At 35.1% G+C, this 27,941-nt stretch overlaps 1 protein-coding gene across 4 annotated transcripts in view; it reads right to left on the bottom strand.

Annotated features, from left to right (window-relative positions):
* Window positions 1–27,941, bottom strand: part of LOC150102781 (dual specificity tyrosine-phosphorylation-regulated kinase 1B-like) — a 323,866-nt gene that overhangs the window by 199,933 nt on the left and 95,992 nt on the right. The window lies entirely within an intron of this gene.

The following is a 27,941-nucleotide window of genomic DNA, read 5'->3' as shown; positions in this document are numbered from 1 at the left end:
TATTTGTTTGTAGAATTTTCCCTGCCAAACGAAATAGCCTGAATTCATCGTGAACTGAAATAGGGCTGAGATATCGGGAGAAAATTTAGCTTGGATTAGCTCTAAAGTTTCTTTGAGTGGGACATTTGTGAATAAGGAGGAGACATCAAAGCTGACCATTATGTCAGTATGTTGGAGTGTAAGGTTTTCTATGCTGGCTTTGAAGTGGGCTGAGTTTTTTTTGTGTGTGATGGTGTGTTGCCAGTATAGTGTGCGAGCTCTTTGGCCAAATATTTAGCTAATTTGTATGTGGGGGAATCAATGACATCCACTATGGGACGTAATGGCACATTTCCTCTGTATATATTTGGGAGTCCATAAATACGGGGGGGTGTAGATTTAAACGGCTTTAATCTGTTGGTAACTTCTACAGGCCAAGAAGTGACTTTCTTAAGGAGCCTATGAAGTTTTCTAATTTGTGAGTTGGTGGGATTGTATTCAATAGGGAGGTAAGTAGCCCGATCTGATAGATGAGCATTAAGCCTTACCTGTGTAGTCCTTTTGGTTAAGTACTACAGTTGCATTTCCCTTATCTGCTTTAGTAATAGCTAATTCTTTATTAATCCTCATTTCCTGCAGAGCCTTATATTCCTTGTTGGATATGTTGGTTTTTGGTGGTCTTGCTTTGGAAAGGATACATGCTACATCCAGTCTTACACTGTTGGCGATTTGATGTGGAAGGTGTCGGATTCCGTGTTCGATCTGGATCATAATATCCTCACTAGGTATTTTTCTAGGAGCAATGCCGAAGTTGTGGCCACGTGAAAGCGCGTTGAGTGCTTCAGACTTCAGGGTGACTGAAGAAAGGTTGATTACGGTGTTGGCAAGAAGTTTTGGATTGAAGGTAGAGATCTTTCTTAATTTTTTGAATTTTTACATCTGTCGGCCTCATATTTATTTTTTCAAATTCTTTGTCTGCCACAGTACACGAGCCGATAAACACTGAACTAAAAATCACATCCTCAACACTTTCTCAGCCAATGGCTACCCCCCCCCCCCCAAAAAAATCCAAAAAATATTAAAACTTACAAACCACAGCCCCCCTCCACAACAAGGATTACTCTAAATCCATCACCATTCCTTACATCCAAGGCACCTCTGAAAAAATTACAAAATCTTAAAAAAACATGACCTGACCTCCTGTTACAGACCATACAGAAAATTGGCATCCCTTATCCACTCCACTAAAGACCAACCACTTCCCCTAGACCTACCTGGTGTATACCAGGTCCCTTGCAGTTGTAAACTGTCTTACTTTGGCCAAACAGTGAATATCAGAATTTCTGAACATAAGGATTACATCCGTCTTCACAAGTACAGCCATTTTAGTCTTGCAGACTATGCTCTGGATACACGCCACAGAATACGGTGGAAGAAAGCTATAGTAATATACCGAAGCAAATACAAATTCAAAAGACTATTTATGGAATCAGCCTCGGCCCTAAGAAGCTCTCCAAACCTCAACAAATTTGGATGTATGCGACTGCCCCAAATTTGGGAGGCTTACATCAGCAGACCTTCAGCCCAACGGCCAAGAACACCTACTTAGCCTGCTAGAGGGCACCATCAGGACTTTTAGGAGAACAATAGCTTCATTCTCAGTTACTGTGTTGTAGTGCCTACGTGCACATGCCTTTTTTTGTAAGTTCCTTTTGAAGATGGCACGTGATGTTGCCAAAATATCGGAAATATTTATTAGTGTAATTTAATTTATATTCATATCTACGTTGTTCAATTCCTTAAGTGATTTAATAATGCATAACCAACGTATAAGCCTGTCTACGAGAATTAACAAAAATTTATATTCACTATTTTTGTAAAAATTTTAATATTCCTGCATACCTTACGTTACATAATTCAAGTGAATTTAACCAAAAATAAAAAATTTATGAACCATATCAAAAACCTTAAATAGGCAGAAAATGGTAGAAATGATAATAAGTAGGACCAAAATTTAAAATAGGTTAATTCATCAGCAAATATAAGCGTTTGTATAGTTATATGAAAGCAAATGCTTTCCTATGGAGAAAGCAATGCTTTTTCCACAACAATAATGCAGCATAACTATATGTAATATCAGTGTTCTGCTTTATATTCAAGACAGTAAATGCATTTTATTACCATATTCATTATAAGCTTTTAGCTGTTAAACCTCATGTTTAATTATATAAATCTATCTAGTGAAACGACTACTTATAGAGTATTGTAGTACTTTCATTTACATTAAAAAAGGTTTGCAGAATCAACTGCAAACAATGACAGTGGTGGTGGTTGGGGTTGATGAAAATTTGAATACAGTTAGATGTTAAAAGGTGTGTTATATTTTTATGGAGTCGTTAACTGAACTGAAACACACCTAGCCAACCAAACTGTACTTTCTATTGGCTTAAATCACAAATGTGAAATCTCATCATGATGGTACAACATGATGAGATTTCATGCTAGCTGGGGCATTTGCAAAGTTGAACAACTCCTCAGCTGTTTTCATCAGGGAACTAGGGAGAACAGTGAAAGTCAACTACTGGAACAAGTTCCAACTCAATATGTAGAAGAAGAATCCCAAGGTAAGAAGAATTGAAGACAGGAACTATCAATATAAGGAGTATCAATGGAAAAGAATTTGAACTTGCAGAAGAATTGGAAAAGTACCACGTGGGCATAATTAGCATTATCAGAGATGAACAAAAAAAAAAAAAAAAACCTGGTCACTGCCTTTCAATCAAACTTCTTGATTGAAAGGCAGTTTAAAGTAGAGTGATGTGGGCACACTTCAAAATGGGAAAATGTACACTAAAACTTATGAGAAGGTATTGGGAGAATTTTTCAAGTCATTAAACAGGCAACTGACATAAAGAAAATGGAAAAAATGGTCCTTGTTGGAGATCTAAATATCAGAGCAGAAAATGAATCCCACTAGGCATATAGGAATGGTTTGGGAAAATTTGGAGAAAAGGGCAAAGCTAATAATAATGTAAATATTTGCTGGATTTCTGCTCAGGACATGGACTAATCATTATTAACACCAAGTTCCAATATAAAAACAGCCAGTTTCTATTCACTTCTGGACAATGACTTCACTCAAAATCCTCCATTCAGTCCTATCCCGAGCTTTTGTATGCCACTGAGTTCCCGCTATCTCTTTGGTTTTCATGAAGATCTCTTTCGATTTCTAGGATTCTGATACCAACTTTGTCCGTTTTTTGGGTCTTACTTCTTGCAATATCACCTGTCTACTGGCATTTGGATCTTTTAATGGCTGTTATATCAATCACCCTAGTCTGAGCTCTGATCCAAGTATTGTGCTTTCTATCTACAATAGTAATACCAAGTAATGATCTTTCCATTTTCCTCGGGGTAATCCACAACTTGTTGATTAATTTCAATGTCCATGTTTCTTTTCCATATGTCTTGATATATGGAAGTGAAACATTGACTTTGATTGTCGAATTTATTTTCTTTTAAAGCAGATTGGGATGTTTCATTTGAGTGCTTCACAGTGTTTTTCAAAAGGCTATCCAACCAAGTTGAATTCTATGTATAATTTCCTCTTTACAGTCATCCTGTACTGTGATCATCCCGTCTAGGTAAACATAGAAGGTTACTATATCAATTTCCTGATGTTCCATTTATATTGGCTTTTTTTTTTTTTTTTTTTTTTGGTAATGTATTTATTATACATTATTTTTTTTTTGTCCTTGTTTAAATTTAATTCTTTTTTGTTACTTTCTGCATTTAATTCAATGATCATTTGTTGAATTTCTTCTAAATCTGTAATTTTATTTTATTAAAAATATATTATTTATTTTCTTATTAGCCTTGTGTAGTGAATTAAGCCACATTTAAAAAAAAAAGAAAAAAGTCAACATTGACTACCAACACATGAGCCTTTCTACCCATTCAAACCTGTAACAATCATTTTTCTGTCAATCTAGTCTTGTGTGAGTTACCACAAGACACAGTAGTCATCCAGGTCAAGTGTTCTTCGACTATAGAAAATCGGTGCAGGTTTGAAAACCAAAATGCCTCTTTTTTTGGGGGCATTCCTACTTCGCCACATTCTTTATAAATGAGGTTTTTATTTTTAATGAAATAGGTAATTTCTGTATTATAATATATATACAGTACACACACACACACACACACAGATTATAGGGCTCGACAAATATATATGTGTATATTATAATATATATATGGTCCTTGTATATACAAACACATTATAGGCCACAACAAATATGCTCGTCCATGGCAAGTAGCTGTAGACTGGACAAAAGGGAAAATTTCTTTTGTTATAAAAATAACTTTCTACACAAAATCTTTTTAACTTTAAAAAATAAAGAGGCAGCACCAGTGATTAATTAAACTCCTAGATAAATTGTCAAGCCCTATATATACACAATCTTGCAATACTGATACAACCTTTGCACACATACCCATACTGTCCACAGAATTGTGCTAACTTGGTTCCATTAGTGGCACTGTGCGCAGCCAACATTTGGATGTTTATCAGTAGAGAGAGTGTTGTCGAGCTGTATGGGTTAAGATGCAGTGGGAATACATAAGAACCATGTAACTCTATTATCACTTAACAAAGTTGGAATGCAGCCACCTGTTATTTTCAACATGCTAAAAACTCTCAGGATCAGTGTATCAGACTATTAACCATTATAACAATAAAGGAGATGTATCTGACTGCCAAAAAACGGGCTGACCATGCTGATCATGTGGCTTTAGAATGTAACAGCTTGTGAGGGCTGTGAAGGCACGCCTCTCCCATAATCCTGTGAGAATGCAGAAAATAATGTCACAATACTTTCTAACATCACAACTTATGAAGCAGAGGGTGATAAAATCAAAATCGCTTCTCCTGCAGAACAAAAACAAAGACACAGAGATCTCCTCTTCACAGATGACAAGATTTTTACCATCAAAGAGTCATTTGGAGTAAGCATTTCTGTTGGATAGTATGCAAGCTGCCATTGATATGTGGCCTTGCAGACTTTGGGCATGCATGAAGGCAAAAGAGAGACATTTCAAACTTTGAATGCTGTTAAGTGCATGTGGTTTATATATGCTGAAAGCTATAAATGATTAACTGATAAGATTAAATTTATGTGCTGATCAAGTTTTAACAGTATTTATGGCTAAACTAAGTATATACATATCGCTGGCCTGGTTTGGTGAGTGGTTAGCATATCCGCTCTCCAGCTAAAACGCTGTGGGTTTGAATCCCACCATGGGCATGGATGTTTGTAATTGTATGTGGAAATACTGGTGGTGGTGGTAGACGGAAGATGGCGCTGGTGTAGTTGCGCAGTTCATCGTAGTTGGTGGATTGAGTGGTGGAGACAGAGTTGTAGAGTAAGTCCTCCCTCGATGAGTCTTTGGACTCCCTGGAGGTGTCATGTAATAATAATATATACACATAGAAACACCATATTCTGGGCATGAAAGAAGGCTATATCTTTTAATGCACTTTGTGATCCTCAGTAAACGTTGCTAATTTAAGATAATAATGGGAGGAAATCATTGGCATCACTCTCTTGATCTGATTTTGAGATTAACTATTATAAAACCAATGATACTAAATTAAGTAAGATGCTGTTTGACATTCTACTTAACGTAGTATTATTACATTGGTGTCTTCTTTATAAAACTGCATTTGTGAATCGTACAATTTTCCGAACATTGTATTTATATAAATTACCAAGGGGATAACCATGGTGGATGGGATTTCATTCCAACTACCACAAGTTTCAATTTCCCTACTGAGTGTTCCTGGTAAGATTTATGCAAGTATACTTGAGAAATTGTTGAGAAGGATTGTGGAAGGGAAGTTTGGTGAAGAACAAGCTGGATTCAGGCCAAATGGAGGCTATCAAGATCAGATTTTCACTTTACAACAAATAGTTGAGAAATCATGGAAATATAACAAAGATCTGTATTTAAGTTTTGTAGATCTCAAAAAGCATATGACAAGGTGCCAAGAGAGAAGCTATTCAAAACACTACAGTTGTATGGTGTCAGTGGGGCATTATATCAAGCAATACTTAGTCTTTATTTGAATTGTAAGTTAGCAGTTAGAATTGAAGGAAGTACAGAAAGATGGTTTAATGTTAAATCTCGTGTCAGACAAGGATGTACATAATCCCATCTGTTATTCATTTTCTATATGGATCACATTATGCAGGAAAGTGGCATTAAACCTGATATCAAAATTGGAGAAGTTAATCTCTGCTCTATTTTTATACACACAGTTATACCTTTAAATAAATCCAGTACAAGTCTGCAAGATTCTCTGACTAAACTGAATAACTGCTGTAATATATATGGTATGAAAATCAGCAACAATAAGACAAAGACAACGAAAATAGGCAGAAACATTGAAAATATCAACTGCATTATGAATGGAGAACCTATTCATTTCAGATACTTAGGCACAATTTTTAGTGAAGATGGTAAATTAAATATAGAAATAGACAACAACAGAATCAAGAAAGCTGGTATGATAGGAAGTCAACTGAATAAATTTATATGGAAATAGGAGAAATTAGTCAAAATGTTAAATTAGCTGTATACAAGAAAGCGTTAAAGCCAATTTTAACTTATCGATCTGAGAGCTGTGTTAGAAATAAACCACTTGACCAAAGACTAGAGACCACAGGTATGAGATTCCTCCATATCAAAAACGAGGATATTAGGAAAGAACCTGACATTGTCAGCAGAGCTTCTCGGGTGATATGGTCACTTAAACAGAATGGGAGAGGAAAGATCAAAAAAGTGTTTTCTCTTATGTTGACAGAAAAAAAGACCCAGAGGAAGACCAAGATATAGATGGCTTGATACAGTAAAAAGTGCCTTAGAAGACAGAAATATAAGATTGGATAATGTTGGAGTCTTAACAGATAGCAGAATGATTTTGAGGAAAATTAGTTAGTTGGAGGCAAGTTAGTGATGATGTAAGTTTTTCATGTAGTACTATCATATCCTGTACACCCCTTGAGGATACACATCAGAAATTTGATGATGATGAGGACAAATATACAATGGCTATACGAACAAAGAATTAACCAAGATTTAGATAAAATAAAACAAAATGTAGAAATAGAATGGCTTAATATAAAAACAATACTAAATACAGCAGCAAATTAAAGCTTAGGGAAGACCAAAAAATTCAATAAAAAGAAAAAAACTGAAGATATGGGACAATACAATCAAAATGAAAAAAGAAGCATATCATAAATGGTTAAGCAGTAAAAGATTGGAAGATGAAATAGAATATATAAGAATAAGAGCCTTAGCTAAAAGAGCAGTCAGAAAAAGACAGAGAATCATGAAACAAATTTGTTTCTAATTTAGAATATGATTTATATAATATAAGACCCAATGTATATAAGATTTAAGTATAGATACTAAAGAAGATGTAAAATTAAGCACCGAATTGAAATTAGAAAAAATTCTAAATTTCCATACAGAATTGTGGACAGATAAATATTTTAAAAAAGATAACTGACAAACATTTAATGGAAATGAAATAACTAAAGAAGAATTAGAAATTAGCCTGAAAGAATCAAGAAATGGAAAATCACCTGGAGAAGGTAAGTTAGGTTCAGAATTATATAAATATGCAGGAATAAGGTTCGAAGAAAGACTCCTATTATTTTTAAATAAAATGTATTTAACAAGTAACGACTAACAGCAATGGGGGGAAAAAAGCAATTGTGATCCCTATCTTTAAAAAAAGGTAGTAGAGATAACCCTAAAAATTATAGAGGTATAAGTATTCTAAATCCTGTTACAAAATATATTATTATTATCTAAGACCTCCATGGAGTCAAGGACTCGTTGAGGGAGGCAGTAAATTACCCAACACAGCTATCATTCCTTCCCTTAAATTCATTTACACTAGATGCACTCACTACCCCTTAGGGCAAATTATTCCACTCACTCACTGCTCTCTGGGAGAAAAAACTAGCTCTTACTCCTTTCTTGACTGTGAACAAACTTAACTTCCATGGATGTCCACGTGTTCTCTCCCTGCCTTCCATATAACGAAAAATTTCATCATTTGAAATGCTATAACACCCATTCAAAAGTTTATACACCTCTATCGTATCACCCCTTTCTCCTGTTAAGCAAAGTCTGCAATCTGTGCACATAATCTAAATCCCATAATCCAGATATAATCTTTGTAACTCTTCTTTATCCCCTTGGAACCAGGGAGACCAAATCTGCGCACAGTAATCCAGGTGTGGTCTTATCAAAGCCTTATAAAGACGCAAAATTACTTCCTTATCCTTACATATCAGGGTTTGCTTCAACATACTATTATCCTCTGAGTTGAATTTGCAACTTTGCTATGTGACCTTTGAACTTTAAATTCTTATCCACCAAGATCCCTTGCCTCTTCAGTTTCTTGTAGCATAACTCCTCCGCTAATATAATATGCCGGTGGAACTCTAATCACGCCAAAGTACATAACTTTACACTTACCGACATTAAACTAACAGCCGTGTTCGCTTGCCCAGATTTCCAGTCTATTCAAATCATTTTGCAATTGCTGCATATTAATAGCATCCCTGATTGCCCTGCCTATCTTCGCATCATCAGCAAACAATTGCAAATCTGATGATAGACCCTACTTGATGTCATTAATGTATATATCGAACAATAATGGCCGAAGGACTGAACCCTGAGGTACACCACTGGACCTTAAATCTGGCAGATTCACACCCACTGTATACCACTTTTTGATATCTATCTGTCAACCATCCCCTGATCCAAATCAATAGATTATATTCCAAACCCATATTCTCCAGTTTACGCAACAGCCTATCATGTGGTATCCTATCAAATACATTAGAAAAATCCAACATTATCATAGGATACACATTCCCTTTATCCAACTCGGCTGTAACATTGTTATAAAATATGAGCAAATTGCTAAAACATGACCTTCCTTTAGTAAACCCATGCTGTTCCCTCCAAAGTATAGAATGCTTGTCTACCCATTTCTGTATACGAGTTCTTACCAACTTCTCTAAAATTTCACTACCACACCAGAGATACTAATAGGTCGGTAGTTAGAAACATCAGTTTTTGCACCAGCCTTGGGCAATGGAACTATCATACATTCCTTCAATTCCTGAGTTGAGACTCAAGTTATACAAATGTGTGAAAGGCCTAGCCAATTCAGCTGAACATTCCTTTAGCAAAAGGGCTGATATTCCATCTGTCCCTATTGACAAATTCTTATCCAGGTTATGCAAGAGCTCTTCATCCTCATTTTCATGAACCTCTAACTCTTCATCCAATGTTGACAGATAAATATAGCAGAATTTTAAATAACAAACTAATAAAATATTTTGAAAACTTTATTTTAGAAGTACAGAATGAATGTAGAAAAGGACGAGAATGTATAGACCCAGCCTTTTGCCTAAAATTAATAATAGAGAAAAGCAGAGGATACAATTTAGAAACACATATTTAGAAGCATTTTATTTAGCATATTAAAAGGAAGACAAATACCAAATAATATTCTAAAAGCAATCATAACTATATATGAAAATAATCAAATGCAAATAACATTAAATTATAAGCTACCATGTATGAGAGATAAATGAAGAGTCCAACAGGGATGTCCACTTTCAGCAACTCTTTTTAATAGTTATCTACATGAAATAATAATAAAATGCAATAAAAATTTCCATCAAGGTATTAAACTTTCTCCTACTGTGAAACTTAAACACTCTCCTTTTTACTGACCACCAAATAATAATTACAAATTCTGAAGATAACTTACACAAAGGTATTTTAAATTTAAATGGGATAGCCAAAGATTATGGAATGATAATATCAACAGAAAAAAACAAAAACAATGGCATTTAAAGGACAAGATCCAGTAAGAACTAAAATAGTAATAGAGAAGATTTTGGAACAGGTGAATTTATTAAATACCTAGGATGTATGATTACATATAAAAATGAAAAAGATATAAACTAAACAATTTTGAAATATTTAAAAAATAACAGGTGTAATTAACTCTATATTTAAACCTAACCTAGTTCAAAAACAAACTAGACTAAAAGTATACAATACAGTAGCCCTATCAGTCCTATTGTACAGAAGTGAAATCTGGACAATAAGACAAACAGAGATTAATTACACAGCTGAAATGAAGTTTGTGAGAAAAATTGCAAAGGATACTCTATTCGATCACAAAAGAAATTATGAAGGAATTAAACCAGAAATCAGTAATAGAAAAAATTAAAAAATACAAACATAAATGGATGAAACATGTTGAAATAATGAAAACAGAAATATTATCAAAACAAGCCTTAAATTACAAACCCACTGGGAAAAAGAAAACCAGGACGTCTTCTTAAGAGATTCAACGATGACTTCTAAGGCCGGAACAGGCCAAATCCTTGACAAGTAAGATGATATCTAACGAAATTATTGAAATGCTTACATATGCCACATTCCTGCAGCTGCTACCTATATATACATTATTATTATCATCATCTGACTCCATAGATTTAAAGACTCATGGGAGGTAAACACTTCTGCAAGCAATGCTCAATCCAACCATGCGTTAAATTCAATGTGTCTACATTGACAACACACTCTGGCAATGCATTCCACTCACCAACCACTCTCCACGCAAAGAACCTGCTTCTCACTTCTCTGCTCATGCCTTCTTGTTCTACCCACCTCTCCCGTGTCAACCTGATAATAACCCGATTAGCTTATATGTCTCAATCACATCTCCCCCCTCCTCCTCCTCTTCTTCCTATTCAAGAGGCTTTGCAACTTACATTCTCTCAATCTGTCCTCGTACAGTCCATTCCAAAGACCACTGACCACCTTTGTGAATCTTCTCTGAATCCTTTCCAACATATCCTTGCCACCATGAAAATCTGGCAACCAAATTTGTGCACAATAATCCATATGACGCTTAATCAAGGCCTTATACTATGGCATCATAATCTCATTATTTCTGCATGTCAGGATCCTCTGTGTCATTGCCATTATCCGATGCGACGTCTTCACAACTTGTGCAATGTGTCCCCTGAATTTCAGGTCCTTGCCCACCATCACTCCTAGATTTCTCATCTCCTCCACTTCCTTTAAAGTTTCCCCACTAAGTGTGTACTTTGCATCCCATCGTTACTTATCAAATCTCAAAACCTTACACTTTGCAACACTGAACTGCCAATTCTACTTACCTGCCCATTTATGCAATGTATTCTCAAGTCCTCTTGTAAAGCCATAACATCCGCTTGACTCTGCATTGCTCTCCCCAGTTTTTCATCAATTGCAAACACCTGCATATCACTAGTTAAACCCATCCCAATATCATTAACACACAAACTGAACAACAATGGTTCCAAACTGACCCCTGTGGAACACCACTAGTGACCTTCCTCTTTAAGGATACTGCACCCCCTATATACAACTTTCTGATACCTATCAGACAGCCAGTCACTGATCCAACTCAGAAGTCTGTTATCCAGTCCTATCTATTACAATTTATTTATCAGTTTATCGTGTGGCAGTTTATCAAAAGCTTTTGCAAAATCCAAGTACAATACTGTATATGCATCTCCCTTGTCCAATACATTTGTCACATTGCTATAGTACATAAGTTAGAAAAACATGATCTCCCTTTAGCAAACCCAAACTGATAACTGCTGTTATCAATTCATTTCTGTATCCTACCTCTCACCAATCTCTCTCCAGTACCTTCACCACAACTCCAGATATACAGACTAGCCTATAATTTGAAGCTATAGCCTATTAACCACCTTTATGCATTGGAACAATTTTACCCTCCTTCCACTCCCTTGGAACTTGTACTGTTATAAGATTCGTATTAAACAGGTATGCCAATTACCTGGAACATTCCCTTAAGATGCGAGGTATATCAAGGTTTATTTATTTCCTCAAATACCTCACTTACAATTAAGCCATCGTCTCCTATGTCCTCTACACTTAAGTTACTCATGATTCCACCCTGATCAGGATGAAAAAACCCTTATAAATTGATCACTGAATACCTCAATAATGTTTACTGCAGCAGTTACCATTCTACCATTTATTTTCCATTAACATCATCTTACCATGATCATTCTTCCTTCTACTTGCTACATATCTAAACAACTCTCTAGGGTTTTTCTTTGCCTGATTTGCCAATTTCTGCCCATAGTGCACTTTGTTTTCCTTACCGAGTCACTCTCCTGGCTTGTTCTTAATACTCTTCATATAACTCATTCATCTTTTACTGCCTCCAAAGTACCTTCTTCTTTCAGATTTCATGTTTAAGCAATTCACTGATCCATTTCTCACATAATTCAGCATTTTGGCCATTGGAATACATTCACACATTGATGCTGTTATGTATTTTTTTGTCAGTTCCCAAGCAGCATTTATTTCCTTCCTGCTCAATTCCTTGTTCCATGCCATAGCTCCTAAGCTTGTCATAATCAACAGCCTTATTATTATTGTTATTATTACTTGATACCTCCAGGGAGTCCAAAGACTCATTGTGGGAGGACACTCTACTTTGCTAAATGCATCTCATCCTCTTCACTACTACTTAATTCGGAATGGAGAGATAGCATTTGGGAATAAGGAAAATGAATTTTTCTAATTCTTGAGAGATAACTATCTCAGGCAGCATGTAAAGGAGGGCACATGAGGATCAGGAGTTTTAGATCTGATCATTTCATCAGAGGATGTAATTGTGAGTGAGATTTCACACTTTCTTCCAGTTGGTGAGAGTGATTATGAATTAATCACTCATGTGAGGAAAGGTTATATGTGGAATTATGATGAGGGAATCCTTATATGGGCTTTATTAATTGAAGGTGAGTTAGCTGATCTCGATACATAGGTAGCAGGGCTTTTTTCTCCCAGAAACTTGTTTTTTATCCCATGTACAGACAAATCGGCCTTCAGAATACACACAATTTACAGGAAAAAAATACTGTTGTTGGTGATGGTGGGCGGTAGATGGTGTTGATGGTAATAGTATCTATACCGCCAAAATTAAAATCACCCATAATAATTATCCTTTCTTTGTTCACTAATCCAAGTTGTTTATACATTTCCTCATCCCCACTCTCCACATTTCTGGGACTATAGCAACATCCGACTAAATGTCTTTCTGTCAACCTCCACATTGCACCACACTGTCTCATAACCATTGCCACTATTTCCCTCTTTCATGTCTACCTTATGTGGATCTAATTCCCCTGCTATCATCAGCAGCACTCCTCCTACCTTCTTGTGCATTCTATCTGCATGAAAAATACTGTTTCCTGCCATTTCTATTCCCATGAGAATATCATCTTCATTCAATCATGTTTCACTTATTCTAATGATTTTGGGGCAGATAAACTCAATCAATGACCATTTCATCTCTCTTATTTCTAATACCTCTGACATTTGTAAACAAACAGTAATTCATTTTTAGATCAATAACCAGTCCTATCCAAACCATTTGGTTGTGATTTCTCCACCACACCTGCACACAATTATTTTTATCACCACTTACCACATATACTGCACAGTCTCAACTTCCCTGCTCATATCTCAATATACTCCATCTTCATAGACGCATTCACTGCCACTTTCAACATCCACCCCTCAATGGGACCATATGACAAACACTTCATCAACAGAGAATAATCACACTAGGGGCTCGTATGCATGCTTGTGTTGATGAAGTGCTTGCCATTGGGCTGCATGGACAAGACACATTGGATATGTTTGTCATCTAACTAAACATCCAACACTCCAAAATCCACTTCACAGTAGAAAAAGAATCTAACAATTGTTTACCTTTTCTTGACACATTAGTCACCCACCTTTCAGATGGATCACTATCTTTCTCCATTTACAATCACATCATCATCCAGTCCAACAGTATAGCATTTTAATAACACTTAGAGCCAGAGCCATTTTTTCTAACGATACAGCTCTGTCTACAGAACTCAAATATCTGTACTATATTTTCTTGGCCAATGGTTACAATTCCTACAAAATAGATAAAATACTGCACAGCCCCATTACTTCTCCCTCTTCTAATACACAGGAACACAACATTATTTCTATTCCCTATGTCAGAGATATACATCAGAAAAGATCGCCAAAGTACTAATAAAACATGCCTACGCACCACATTCGAACCTCATGTTAAATTAAAATTAGCAACTCTGATCTGCTTGCCTAAGGATAAACTTCACCATCTAGCACATCCTGGAGCGCATGACATTTTTTATATCAAAGTCTGCCTTGTGATAGGCTAGATGTATTAAATCAAGACATTTAATGTTTTTTTTTTTATATGGGACGAAAAAATACAAAATTTCGAGTTCCTTGTGACTTGGCTACTGTGGGCAGACAGGACGGTTTGTTAACATCCATCTGGAAGAACATAAAAAATACATTTGCTACCATTATTATGGCAAGTCAAGACTGACAATGCTCTGGACATCCCCTCCCTCACACACAATTAGATGGAAGAAAATTAATGCGCTACTTAGAAGTCGTTACAGATCCAAAAGATTATTTTTTGTCAGTCATGGCTATGAAGAATACTCCTAACCTGAACAAATATGATTGCATTAATTTACCAAAAATTTGGGAGACTGTTATCTTAAGAGCAACTCCCACATAGCTGTCATTTTATTTTATTTTATTTTTTATTTATACAACATTAGAGGGTGCCAAAATAGGATTTTAGATCTTTTATCTGTTACAATGTATTGTTTCACTTAATCACTGTTGCATATACATGTGGTGTTCTGCTCTGATGATGCTAATTTGAAATTCAACGAAATATAAGCAGTTAATAAAACTGCTTTTTTATAAACTAGTTTGTTTGGTGTTGTTAATACCATTAAAAATAAGTCATGAATAACCATCAACAACTAAGCTTATCTGTTAGATAATTGCTTTCACTGCCAAGCACTTCTGTCTCTTCAATATTATTCTTCTGATTTTTCACATAATCTCGTGCATGCATCACACACACACTGTGCTTCCATCTAGCAACACTTTCTCCAGTGCACTCACTCCAAAGCCAGTCAGATGCAACACATCATGCATGCAAAGAAACTTCTCCTCACTCCTCTGCTCACACTCTCCATATACAGTTTCCAGTGATGGCCTCTTGTTCTACCTCTCCCATTCTATGAAAAATCTCTTGCATCTCAACCTGATAACTCCTGTCTGTGTTCACTGGGCATCTACAGATGCCGTATGGTCACTTCGATGCTCGATGATGTTCCACACTAGGCCTCGCCATGTAGTCCTGTTGTTTGCCCTTCTGGCAGCCTCAACTCTCTGAAGATCAGTCATTCCACACATGCCATCCATCCATCTCATTGATGGTCTACCCCTGCCTCTTTTTCCAGGAACTTTACCTTCTATTACTGTTCTGAGAAGTCCTCCTTCCATCCTTTCTATGTGTCCAAAATATTTTAATTTTCTTCTGTCAATATCCTTAAGGAGCCTTAAAGTTCTACTAATCTTTTCTAACACCCATTCATTTGTACGCCTTTCAGTGTATGATATCCTCAACAGCCTTCTGTAACACCACATCTCAAAAGCAGATATCCGTTTCTTATCTGACTTCTTTAGGTTCCAAGTCTTGCATCCATAAGTCGCTATTGGAAAAACAACTGCATCCAAAATCCTCAACTTTGTTCCCATGGAGATAGATCGATCCTTCCAGATTTTAGACAGGTCTCTGACTGTTGTTTTAGCCATTCCTAACCTTTTTCTGACATCTTCTGAACAGCAATTCTTCACATTAATAATGGATCCCAGGTACTCAAACTTGCTGACTTCCTCAATACTTTCTCCATTAAGATACATTTGTTTCTCAAGAGCTTCTCTGTTTGTTTTTCCTTTGAGAACCATGATCTTTGTCTTGCTAGAATTGAGTTGAAGTCCTCTGTTATTACTGATCTTGTTAACTTTGTCAAGAATTAGTCCTAGTTCTTCCATGTCATTACAAAGGAGTACTGTATCATCAGCGTACCTCAGATTACTGATCAATCTACCTCCTATCGTAATTCCTGTCCTGAGCTCATCCAATGCTTCACGCATAATGTCCTCTGCATATATACTAAACAAGTGAGGAGAAAGTAAAAATCCTTGTCTAACTCCTTTTCCAACTTGAAGCCAGTCAGTCAATCCAACACCTGTTCTTACTGTGGCTTCTTGCTCCTTATACAAGTTGGCTATCAACCTGATAGTGTGTTGAGGAAAACCCATTCTTTCCCACAGTTTCACATGCTCAACACAGTCAAAAGCTTTAGAGTAGTCTAAGAAACACATTACCAGAGGGAGTCTGAATTCTTTATATTTTTCTATGATCTATCTAAGGCAAAGTATCTGATCTCTGGTGCCCCTACCTTTCCTAAAACCTGCTTGTTCCTCGGGCATCTCTGCCTCAACTTTGGCCTCAATCCTATTTAGCATGATCTTTAATAAAATTCTGCTTGCATGAGATATCAAACTAATAGTTCTATAATTCTTGCATGCCTTCATATCACCTTTCTTGTGTAGTGGTATGAAAACTGACTTCTTCCAGTCTCTAGGCCATGATCCTGTCTCCCATATCCTTGTAATCAATCTATGAAACACTCTTATCCCTCCATCTCCTGTGGCCTTAATTAACTCTGCTGGGATTTCATCTACACCTGGGGCCTTATTGCTGTTGAGCTGCTTAACTGCTCTTTCAACTTCATGCCTAAGTGGAGGAGGTTCCAAATCAATTCAATTCCAATTCAAATTGGTGGGAGTACTCCACATTTTCTTTATCCACTCTGCTGTACAGTTCCTCACAGTATTCTTTCCATCTGTTTTTGATTTCCAACTCTTCTGTTAGTAATGATCCATTCCTGTCTTTGATGACATTCAATTTAGGCTTGAACTTGTGCTTTAAGTCACGAACTAAATAAAACATCCTTTTATAATTATGCCTTCTCATCTGGAACTCTATTTCTTCACATTTATTAGTATAGAACTTTTCCTTATCCTGCTTGATGGCTCTTCTGATTTCTCTATGTAATCTCTTGTATTCTTCAGTTGTTGTGTCTCTTTGTTTTTCCAACCGCCTTCTTTTGATTAGTTCCCATGTTGAATCTGATATCCATGGGTCTCTTGGTTTTCTTATTGGGCCGAGATACGTCTTCGCTGTATCCTGTATTATCAGCTTGACTCTTTCCCAAAGCATTTCTGGTGAGATTTCCTCATTGGTCTCCAAAAAATCATCCAGCCGAGTTGATGTTTCTTCTGTGAATCCACTAGGAATTACTCTAACATCCAATCTAGTGGAATGCGCCTGACCTGGAAGTCTTCGGAGTCTTAGTCTTACTTTGGCTCTTACCAGCTGATGGTCTGTGCCACAATCTGCTCCAGGAAGTATGCACATCAGAAATGCTTGTCTTCCACTGCTGGAGAGCCAAGATGTAATCAATCTGGTGCCTTGACCTATCAATGTTGGATGTCCAAGTATAGGTCCGTCGTGGATGTTTCTGGAAACAGGTATTGGTAATAACTAATCTGTCAGCACGGGCAAATTCCAACAGTCTTTCACCATGGGTGTTACGTTCACCCAGACCAAACATGCCACACTCCAGCTTGACTCTCATACTCTTTCCCACTTTTTGCATTTAAGTCTCCTAAGATGTACAGTATGTCTCTCCTTGGTAGGCAGTCCAAAACAGTTTGCAAGTTTTCATAGAATTCTTCACTCTCTTCTTCAGGCCTATCCATGTGGGGTGCATAAACTACCACAATTGATACATTGGTAGGCTGAGCCTTAAGTCTAATGGAGAGTATCCTATCATTAATGGGGTTATAACCAAGAAGGCTTCTTGCCTGAGTTGTCTTCAGTATCACAGCTACCCCATGATGTTTTGAGTCACCACCTGAGTAAATAACTAGCTTACCATCCTGTCTTTTGAAGTGATCTTCTCCATTCCATCTGGTCTCTGTAATTCCCAAGATGTTAATTTTATACCTATCCATCTCTTTACAGACAATCTCAAGAGTACCCATCTGTAAACCCCGGACATTCCATGTACCTATGTAAAATTCTTTTCTAAGATTAATCTTATACATTTTGTGTTGCTAATTCACGGCATCACTGACTTTTGATGGAGACTGTAATATACTTCTTGAACAGGACCCTCTGCCTAAGCCCTTAACGCGGCTCTGATAATTCTGCGCGACAGCCAATGCAGCATGAGATGAGTTATTAGGCACAATCATAGTACCATTTTGGAGTGAAGTCACTGCAAGAAGAAAGTGGTAGGGTTGCAGAGACCCTTTCCACATAAGATGAAATAGCAAAATAGGAAAGATTCACCCCTAGCCCTCGAATACTCTAATAGCATTGGGGGGGAAGGTAGCAAGAAGAAACGAAAGAAGGAAAGAAAAAAAAGGGGAGGGACCAGTCTACAGATAATATACATGATAACTCCTGACTAGCTTATATGTCTCAATCATATCCCCCCACTGTTCCTCATATTCACGAGTTGCATTTATTTGATGAAACATATTTACTCATCTGTATGGCATAATTAAATAAATTTAATGACTAGAAACAAGACATACCAAAATAGAAAAAATACTATTCATTATTTGAGCATACAACTAGTTTCATCTTCTCATAAGACTTCATTGGGTGCATAACATGAAAAGAGAAATACAAAAATATATATTACAAGAGACAAACAGCTATAAATTAACTTCGTAAACGTATTACCAACATTTGAAAGCATTCTGGATGCCAAGGTACTGACTGTTAAGCACATTCAAGCAGGCAGATCTCATGTATAACAAAGCTGGATAGCTGAAGAGTGACAATCAAATAGGTTATAGCTAGTGTTTCCAAATTCCCGACATTTTGGAACCTTCGGGAATCGAGAACGGGAAATCGTATTTTCTGAGAATTCCCGAAACAATATTTTTTTAAAATTTTCGTTGATCATCTGTAATAACGGCTATAACAGTAAATGCTAATAAACAGAAAAGCCATAGAGAAGGTGGGGCAACCGGAGTTCGTAGCCCCAGTACAGTCTTTCAGAGGTTTCGAGACACTCCTATATGTAAAAGGTCGAAGCAAAAAATGAGTAAATAAAATTTCCTAAATGGAGGTCGACCAGAATGTTATATTTCAGGTTTTCTAAAAATATAAACAATGTAATTAATGCAAACTTTTTTTAACCAAACCTTATAGTATACAGTGAGTTTTTACATATATCACACAATGTATTGACATTCCCAATCTCATTTAAATATTTTATTTATTAAATTAAACATTAATAGAAAACAAATGCAAATATTATTCGTTTGAAAATTAAAAAATACTTCAAATAGTTTTTATTTGTTATTTTTAAAATGAAACTTTAAGAAACAGAGCATTAATTGCCCGATCAGAAAATCATGATCTTCGCTTTGTAACAAACATACTTGATGTGGAAAAATTTCTTTCATTTTCTGTAGACGTTGCTCGAATTGTTAAGAGTGCGTCTAAAAGCATCTTCAAGTTGGGAGATGCTTTTAGAGAGAATGCGTTGCTTCATATAAGCTCATTTCCTTCCTTAGAGAAGCAAATAATAAATTTAGTTTAATCCTTTATCTAAGTGTGAGCAAACAAATTTTGCGCCTGAAAGTATCTTCAGGACTGGGGTAAGGTGATAAAACACCAGCCAACTCGTTGCAAAGGTGGAGCAAGCTAACATCACTCCTATCTCAGTATCTCCCATAATGCAAAACACATCTCCTTGCAGATATGTATAATGTTATACATTAAGGGAAGGGTCACTATCCAGACTAGTTTTGACCTTTATTGAGGTCTCTTCAGTGGGAGCAAGGTCATCTCTACCTATAGGAGTTGCCAAACGGTGTGCCACCTTTTTATTAAATTACTCTGGATTTAGAGAAAGATGTTGCAAGTTTATTTTTCACTTGGTTAGACTATAATAAATTTAATTTAATCCTTTATCCAAGTGTGAGCAAACAAAGTTTGCACCTGAAAGTATCTTCAGGACTGAAGTAAGGTGGTACAACACCAGGGAACTCGTTTCAAAGGTGGAGCAAGCTAACATCACTCCTATCTCAGTATCTCCCATAATGCAAAACACATCTCCTTGCGGATATGTATAAAATTATGCATTAAGGGAAGGGCCACTACCCACACTAGTTTCGACCTTTATAGAGGTATCTTCAGTGGTTTTAATTATTTAATATTAATAAATAAATTAATAATTAGTAATTTAATGAAAAGGTGTCACACTGTTTGGCAACTCCTATAGGTAGAGATGACCTTGCTAATGCTTCTGCCTGGTATCTTCATTTGGGCCTGGCTCCCACTGAAGAGACCTGAATAAAGGTCAAAACTAGTCTGGGTAGTGGCCCTTCCCATAATGTTTTACATTATGGGAGATACTAAGATAGGAGTTGAAACGAGTTGCCCGGTGTTGTACCACCTTACCCCTGTCCTGAAGATACTTTCAGGCGCAAACTTTGTTTGCTCACACTTGGATAAAGGATTAAACTAAATTTATTATAGTCTGACCAATTGAAAAATAAACTTTCAACATCTTTCTCTAAATCCAGAGTAATTTAATAAAAAGGTGGCACATCGTTTGGCAACTCCTATAGGTAGAGATGACCTTGCTAATGCTTCTGCCTGGTATCTTCACTTGGGCCTGGCTCCCACTGAAGAGACCTGCAGTCCTTTGCTTGTGAAACTTTCCCTAATTCCATTATACATATCTGGAAGGAGATGTGTTTTGCATTACATTATGGAAGATACTGAGATAGGAGTGATGTTAGCTTGCTCCACCTTTGCAACGAGTTTCCCAGTGTTGTACCACCTTACCCCAGTCCTGAAGATACTTTCAGGCGCAAACTTTGTTTGCTCACACTTGGATAAAGGATTAAACTAAATTTATTACAGTCTAATCAAGTGAAAAATAAACTTTCAAGATCTTTCTATAAACTAAGAGAAGCAAATATTTTGTCTGCATGCATAGGGCTAGGCTTTGATGTCGAAATTGATATTGCTTTAGTCAATTCACTCTTCAGATCAGATTCTGATTTAATGTTAGAACTCTCTGTAAGGACATCCTTTATTTCTTTTATTGGAACTTCTGCTATAAATGTTCCTTTAAAAAGTCTTTGCATTAATGACTCCGCCAATCGTGCAATTTCATTCTTACTTCACAAGGCAAAAAATTCATCCTCTTCCATCTCACATAAACAACTAATGTTGCTTGTGTACTTTGTGAGAGACACAAGATCTCTATTTCAACGTTTAGCCAATTCAAATTTTATTTCCTTTAAAAGCATTTGGCTCATTGAAGAATTCAGTTGTTTCACTTTACTATAATAATTATGTATTAGTGTCATAACTGAAGATGGACTACTTGGCAACTGCAGTCCTTTGCTTGTGAAACTTTCCCTAATAAACTCACTTTTTGTGATGGTGTTAACTGATATCCCATTCAAGGCTGCTAATTTGCTTATTGTTTCTTCTAAATCCAGTCCCTTGACAAAATGTAAAATTGTCGTTTGTCTCTTAGAAAATGAAGGCATTGGCTCATCATTATTCAATTCAGATTTTTTTTTTCCTTTTCATTCCATGAATGTAGACCGCTGGTTGATGATGAAGGAATTCTCGCCCGGAAACCCTAGTTACAGCTAAGGTCAGTATTAAGATGGAGCGGATTGATGACAATTTCTGTTGATTCCAGAATTCTTCTCTCCAGCTCATCATAGCATCTACAAATGTTTTCTGATTTGTTCCATATCACTGGATGAATGACAATCATCATCATTACGTTGGGGAATTAAGAACATGATTAGACAGTATGCTTGCTCTAGTCCTGCTATAAACTGTCTCTCATATGTTCTTCAAAATGCAACTCAATGGATTTCTCCATCTGACCAAAATAAGGAACATTGCATTTACACCAAAGACAGTAAACTCCAGGATACTTTAGGCTATCATGTTTCAGTTTAGATGTACTGTGTACAGGATAGAGTAGGATATATTTTGCATGAAGAATTGCAAATGAAAAAGCTCTGTGCAAGATAGGTGCTGTGCTTGCTCACAGCAGATCCAAAACATGCTCGCATGAAAATCTCTGAACAGTGCTTGGAGCATTTTAGCACGATTAAAACTGATTGTGTGCATAGAATTATTACTATGGACGAGACTTGGATTCATTATTACACACCAGAATCTAAATAGCGGTCAAAACAGTGGACAGAAGCTGTTTGTTCAGCGCCAAAGAAGATAAAGTTGGTTCCATCAGCAGGAAAGGTCATGCCATTGGTGTTTTGAGATGCTAAAGGCATTTTGTTTATTAATTATCTTTAAAAGGGTAAAACAAGAACTGGAGAATATTATTCCGATCTTTTAACCAGACTAGACAAAAAAATTCCTGAGAAAAGACCCCGTTTGCAGAAGAAAAAAATTATCTTTCATCAGGAAAATGCACCTGCCCACAAAGATGTTTTGGCAATGGGAAAATTAAGGGATCTGCACTATGAATTGTTGGAACATCCACCCTATTCGCCAGATTTGGCTCCCTCTAACTTCTCTCTTCCCAAAACTAAAACTCTTCCTCGCTGGTCAGCATTTTTCTTCGAATCAAGAGGTGATTGCAGCTGTAGAGGGGTATTTTGCAGCTTACTGAGAACCACTACAGGGATGGGATAATGGCACTGGAGCATCACTGGAATAAATGTATTAGTCTTAAGGGAGATTATGTTGAAAAATAAAAATAATTTTGAAATTATAAATTCGTTCTTTCATTGTTAGACCTAGAACTTTTCAGACCACGCTCGTGTTTTGGTATTTCTCAGCTTCTAGTCATTAAATTTATTTAATTATATATACATATCCAGAAATATCATTTAAATCTACTAGTCACAAAAAAATTTTACTTGCTCATACTATGAATTCGGGTAAAACAAGAATAGCTTGTTCATTTCATTTTTAATTGTATAAAAGTAAACTGTAGCTGAGTTTTGGGGAGGAATTCAATTTTAGTCTACTCATCTCACATAATAGATGAATTTATTTTCATTTGAAATATCTGTTGAAGTATCTAAAAGAAGATTCACTAGTCAAGTCTTTGATTTCCTTAACTAATTTTTGTTTAACATCAGTAATAACTGACAAATTTTTGACATTTCATGTAATTTTGGTACTGTTTAAGAACAGCCAAATTAAAAGTAGGTGCAATAATTTGACTACTGGCCTTTTCAAAATCAATAAATTGATTTTGAATTTAGCTTTATAACAGCTGTATTAAAAAGACACTTCAGGTGATCAAACATTTTACAATCCATCTTTCTTTGGCAGTAGCCAGGTAATTGATTGATTGATTGATTGAGAGAGAGAGAGAGAGAGTGAGTGAGAGAATTGTGGCTCATGAATCCTGTATGTCTCCACTTGGAAAGAGCGTTGAAAATCTTGTAGTAATATAGAATTTCTTTCAGCTGCCGCAGAATACTATTTATACATAATACCTCATCTTTGTAGTACAACCACTTGAATTCCTTGAGCCACTTGTCTTGGAAAGCAAGTCTTACTGTTTTTAGCTGATGATACAACAGAACACAGTGATTTTAATACTTTCTGGCCTCTTACTTTACAAACAATTTTAAAATGAAGACTAAATAAAAAAAAGTGTAGTATGCATTTCCTTTCATTTAGTGCATAATGAAGGGTGAATTTATTTCAATTATCCATAAAAATAATTCAACAAAAAAGACATTATAAAACTTAAAACAGTCAACACTAGTAGCAACAGGCAGACTAACTTTTCATGATATCATGTTAATAACGAGATTTGGTCTCCAATTCAATTTTACAAGATAATTATGTTTCTTAAATAGCAGTACTGATTATAAAACCTTTTCATAATGTAAAATGTTCAAGCATGTAAATACACAAAGCTAATTCATTCATTCATAATCTTATGCCAGTATTACATTGCAACTGACTATCTATTTAAGAGTTAAGTGTTGGGAAAATAAGAATACAAATTTCTCTTATTTTGCATAACAACTGGTAGTTAAACAAATGAAAATCAGTCTTGTTTTTCATTTATTATTATTATTTTGTTTGTTTAATAGTATTTCTGATTTTTATAATGACAATAACTTACAAGTTATGTGAAATAAAATATATTGTTTGAAAACAGTTGACTATTTATTTAAAAATTAATCTATGGATGCAAAGTAGTCTTAAGTTTAGAAAAGAGGGTGAGAGATAAATAGCCTGTTATCATGGAGAATTACTTCAAATTTCAGAAATAGCAACAAGGTATTTGAGGATACCCTTGAATAAACTAACTTTGGGTATGGGCAAACAGTCTATGAGGAAATTAATTTATTAAATTAATTACATATGATACTATCTTCTGGTTAAAAATAAAACTATTGCATTCATTGGAGGCCACCTGTGATCAAATAACTTTACAGGGAATGTGATTTTTTAAAATGAAAAGAAAAAAAAACCATGAAAATTATGCAAAGAAAATAAGGCAATATATTTTGAGCATTCAAGAACAATGTTGAAAATTCACTCGCAACTTGTTTCTGATAACTAGACTGTGACAAGTGGATTTCTAAAGTCTTGGCTATAATCATATTAGTAATTTTTCTGGACTATATCTGATAATCTTCTATTAGCATGGTATGTACCTTAATAAAGTATACTACATGGATAATCTAATATCAGTCCTTAGTTAAGAGCACTATATATCAATGCTACATATTAAAAAAAGGCAAATTTTCCTGAACGGTCAAAGATTTCAGAATCATGAAATTTTTTTTTTCAGATAACAAGAAAAAAAAAAAAAAAAAAAAAAAAAGCACAAAAACATGAAATTAAAATTTACATGATATTCTATGTATCCTATACTATTTTTACATGTTCACTTTATTTAAACATGCAACCAGTCATGACAGATGATATAGATCAACCATCTTAGGCTTTGTAGCCACGTTTAAGTTATGTAAATTCACATCATAAACAGCAGGGTGGTTAAATATCAATGTATTTTATTATGTTCTACCCTTCTTTTGCAAATTAAAGTGATATATGCCAAAATGACATTGTGAAATATCCCAGTTTCTGTATGATGCTCTTTTTTTTCTTCTTTTTTGTTTTTACTCCTACCCATGAAAGGTGGTAAACCTATAGTATATTAGTACTGTGGGTGGGATGAGGATTTTTTTTATTTATTTATCTATTTATTTTTTACATAATCCTGCTCTAAAGACCATCTTGCTTATTGGAAGCCTAAAGTGGCTTGAAAAGGCACTTTAGGTTTCCAATAAGCAAGATGATGGTTTCACACCATGTGATGAAATTAATCTACCATCTAAAATCAATCATAAGCATTTATGCCTACAGCAGGATTCGAACTCCACAGTCTACTGGTTGTAGAGTGGATGCACTAACCACTTGGCCAAATGCCTTAAATGAAATAGAAAAACTGTAAAAATAGATAAAAATAGAAAAGATGCTTTAGGTGGAATACAGGACTTCTTCCTTGTGTTATATCCAGAATGATAATTTGAATTTCAGAAATCATCTGCATTATGCTGTAGATATCACAAACAGAATATATTTTTAACATCCTTACCATACAGTTTCATGGCCATCATCATGAACCCTACCAATGCTGTTTTACTGTCAGACCTTTTGCAGCAGATCATGAATGCTGTTATTTTTAGGTCAGTAAGACCAAGGCATATTTATATTTATGTCTTGGTCGTAAACGTAAATTCTTTGGCAGGTTTTCTGTCTTGAGGGAAGGAAAAACCTTGCTGCATTTGTGTCTAAAAGCAGATTAATAGCTCCTTTAAAGAGAAATAAAATATTCCTTTCATCACCAATGATTCTGATCATGGTCGCTTTTCACACAATGCATGATGAAACTATTCAGCCAAAGGAGTATCACTACAGCTTATGATGTAATATTTACAATAAAGCAAAATACTGATGAAAATATGCAAAAAAGAATAATTAAGTGAAAAATTCATTATATTTTTACATTAAATTCGTATGCAAAACATTAAGCAAACTCACCCACTAATACAAAACAATTCCATGGCATAAATTACTATGTATTTATTTATCTATTTGTTATTATTTTTATTTATTATTTTTTTTTTTTTTAAAAAAGCCTCATAAACTTGAGGAGCTACATAAGCTTGTCTAGAGCAGCTTTTAAAAACATCCGTGTCTTATGTGGGATTCAAACCCACATTCCAAATATCTTTCATAAAAAAACAACCAAATATAACATGCTTCAATTCCTTTTAAGGGAATTACAATGCATCTCAATAGTTGTATTTATATAACAAGTGCCTTAATGTTAACTTATCAGGTCTCACATAATGTAAAAACTGTTCAGCTCTATCTCATTTTCATTGACAGGAAAATACGTTCATGTTGCAGGATATTTTTGATACAATAACTAGCACAACATTTGGTGAATCAGCAGCCATTCGATATCAAGCTGATACTATTAACCAGCCATGTCATCAATCTGTCACTTGACAAGCTAGCATCTTGACAGACATAAGCTAGTCTGTCAACATTAATCACTAATTATATGTTTTACAGCACAAGAAAGAAACGAAAAGTTTGCTTTCCTATATAAACTTTTTTTTTTAGTATTCTTTGTTCACAGTTTCCTATTTAACAATTATGTGAATAGGTTTTCTTTTAATTTCATAAATACTACACACTGGCAATAACTACGTTTTCAAGTTTCAACAACTTTTTTTTTTCTGTGAATCCAACACATAAAAGGCTTTTTCACTATATTGATATAGGTATCAATATAGTGAAATTTTCACTATCAATATAGTGAAAAGTGAAATCACTATATTGATATCAACATTGATATTGATATGGCTATAGGCTATTTCACTATAAAAGGCTGTAAACCTTATTAGTACAAACATGATTAAATAATATGGACACTAAAGACTAAACATAGAACTATTTCAAGCTGTTTTACGGATTCCAATAAGCATGATAATAGTCTTACAGAGAAAGAAATTCATCTATTACTAAAAAATATTCACAAACCTCCGTGCTTGCAGTGCAATTCAAACCCACAGCCTGTTGGTTGGAGAGGAGATATGCTATTCAATCTGCCAAATAGACCAGCAATTAAACCCATACTTAATGACTTATGTTCTTAGGCATTTGAGCACAGTCATTTGTGTTTAAATGGCTACAATATTGATTACTAATCTGGATATATTTATACATAAAAATAATGTATGCATGGGATGACACATTTGAAAAGTGATTTAATAGAACAGAGAATGTCCCTGAAAATTGTATAAAGGCAGTTCTAGACAAAAGGAGCACATTTTATGATAGAAAGTGGTAGGTGAATGAAAAGCACTGCCACAAAAAAAAAAAGACGATAAGTACATATAAATATAAAAGATGTTCTAAAATGTGAGAAACATCTTAGAGGAACATCTGTTAAAGGGGGGGGGGGGTCTTTCACTATTAATCCAACTTGAATGCAATAATAAAAATATATATATCTAGGAAATTCTTCACAGCTAACTTCAAAAAATAGTACTTTTTCATTCTGCATACAAAAGAAAAATTTTTCTATTTGTATATGAACAATTTCCTTTCACAGTTTAATAAACCAATATGTTATGACAAGTCTGAATATTATATATTTTCAGGATGTTTTCATCATGTAATATAAAAAAATTTACTGGTTATTAAATGACAATCATTACAGAAATAAATACATGATAGAAAAATAGATTGTGAATTCCACAATTAAATTAGCAAAACACACACTGTTTTACAG

Source organism: Typopeltis vanoorti, chromosome 10, assembly GCF_054136105.1.
Source record: "Typopeltis vanoorti isolate ZY-2024b chromosome 10, IOZ_Tvanoo_1.0, whole genome shotgun sequence".
Taxonomy (NCBI): domain Eukaryota; kingdom Metazoa; phylum Arthropoda; class Arachnida; order Uropygi; family Thelyphonidae; genus Typopeltis; species Typopeltis vanoorti.
Note: the sequence above shows the minus strand (reverse complement) of the source record. Positions and strands in the feature narration are given on the sequence as shown.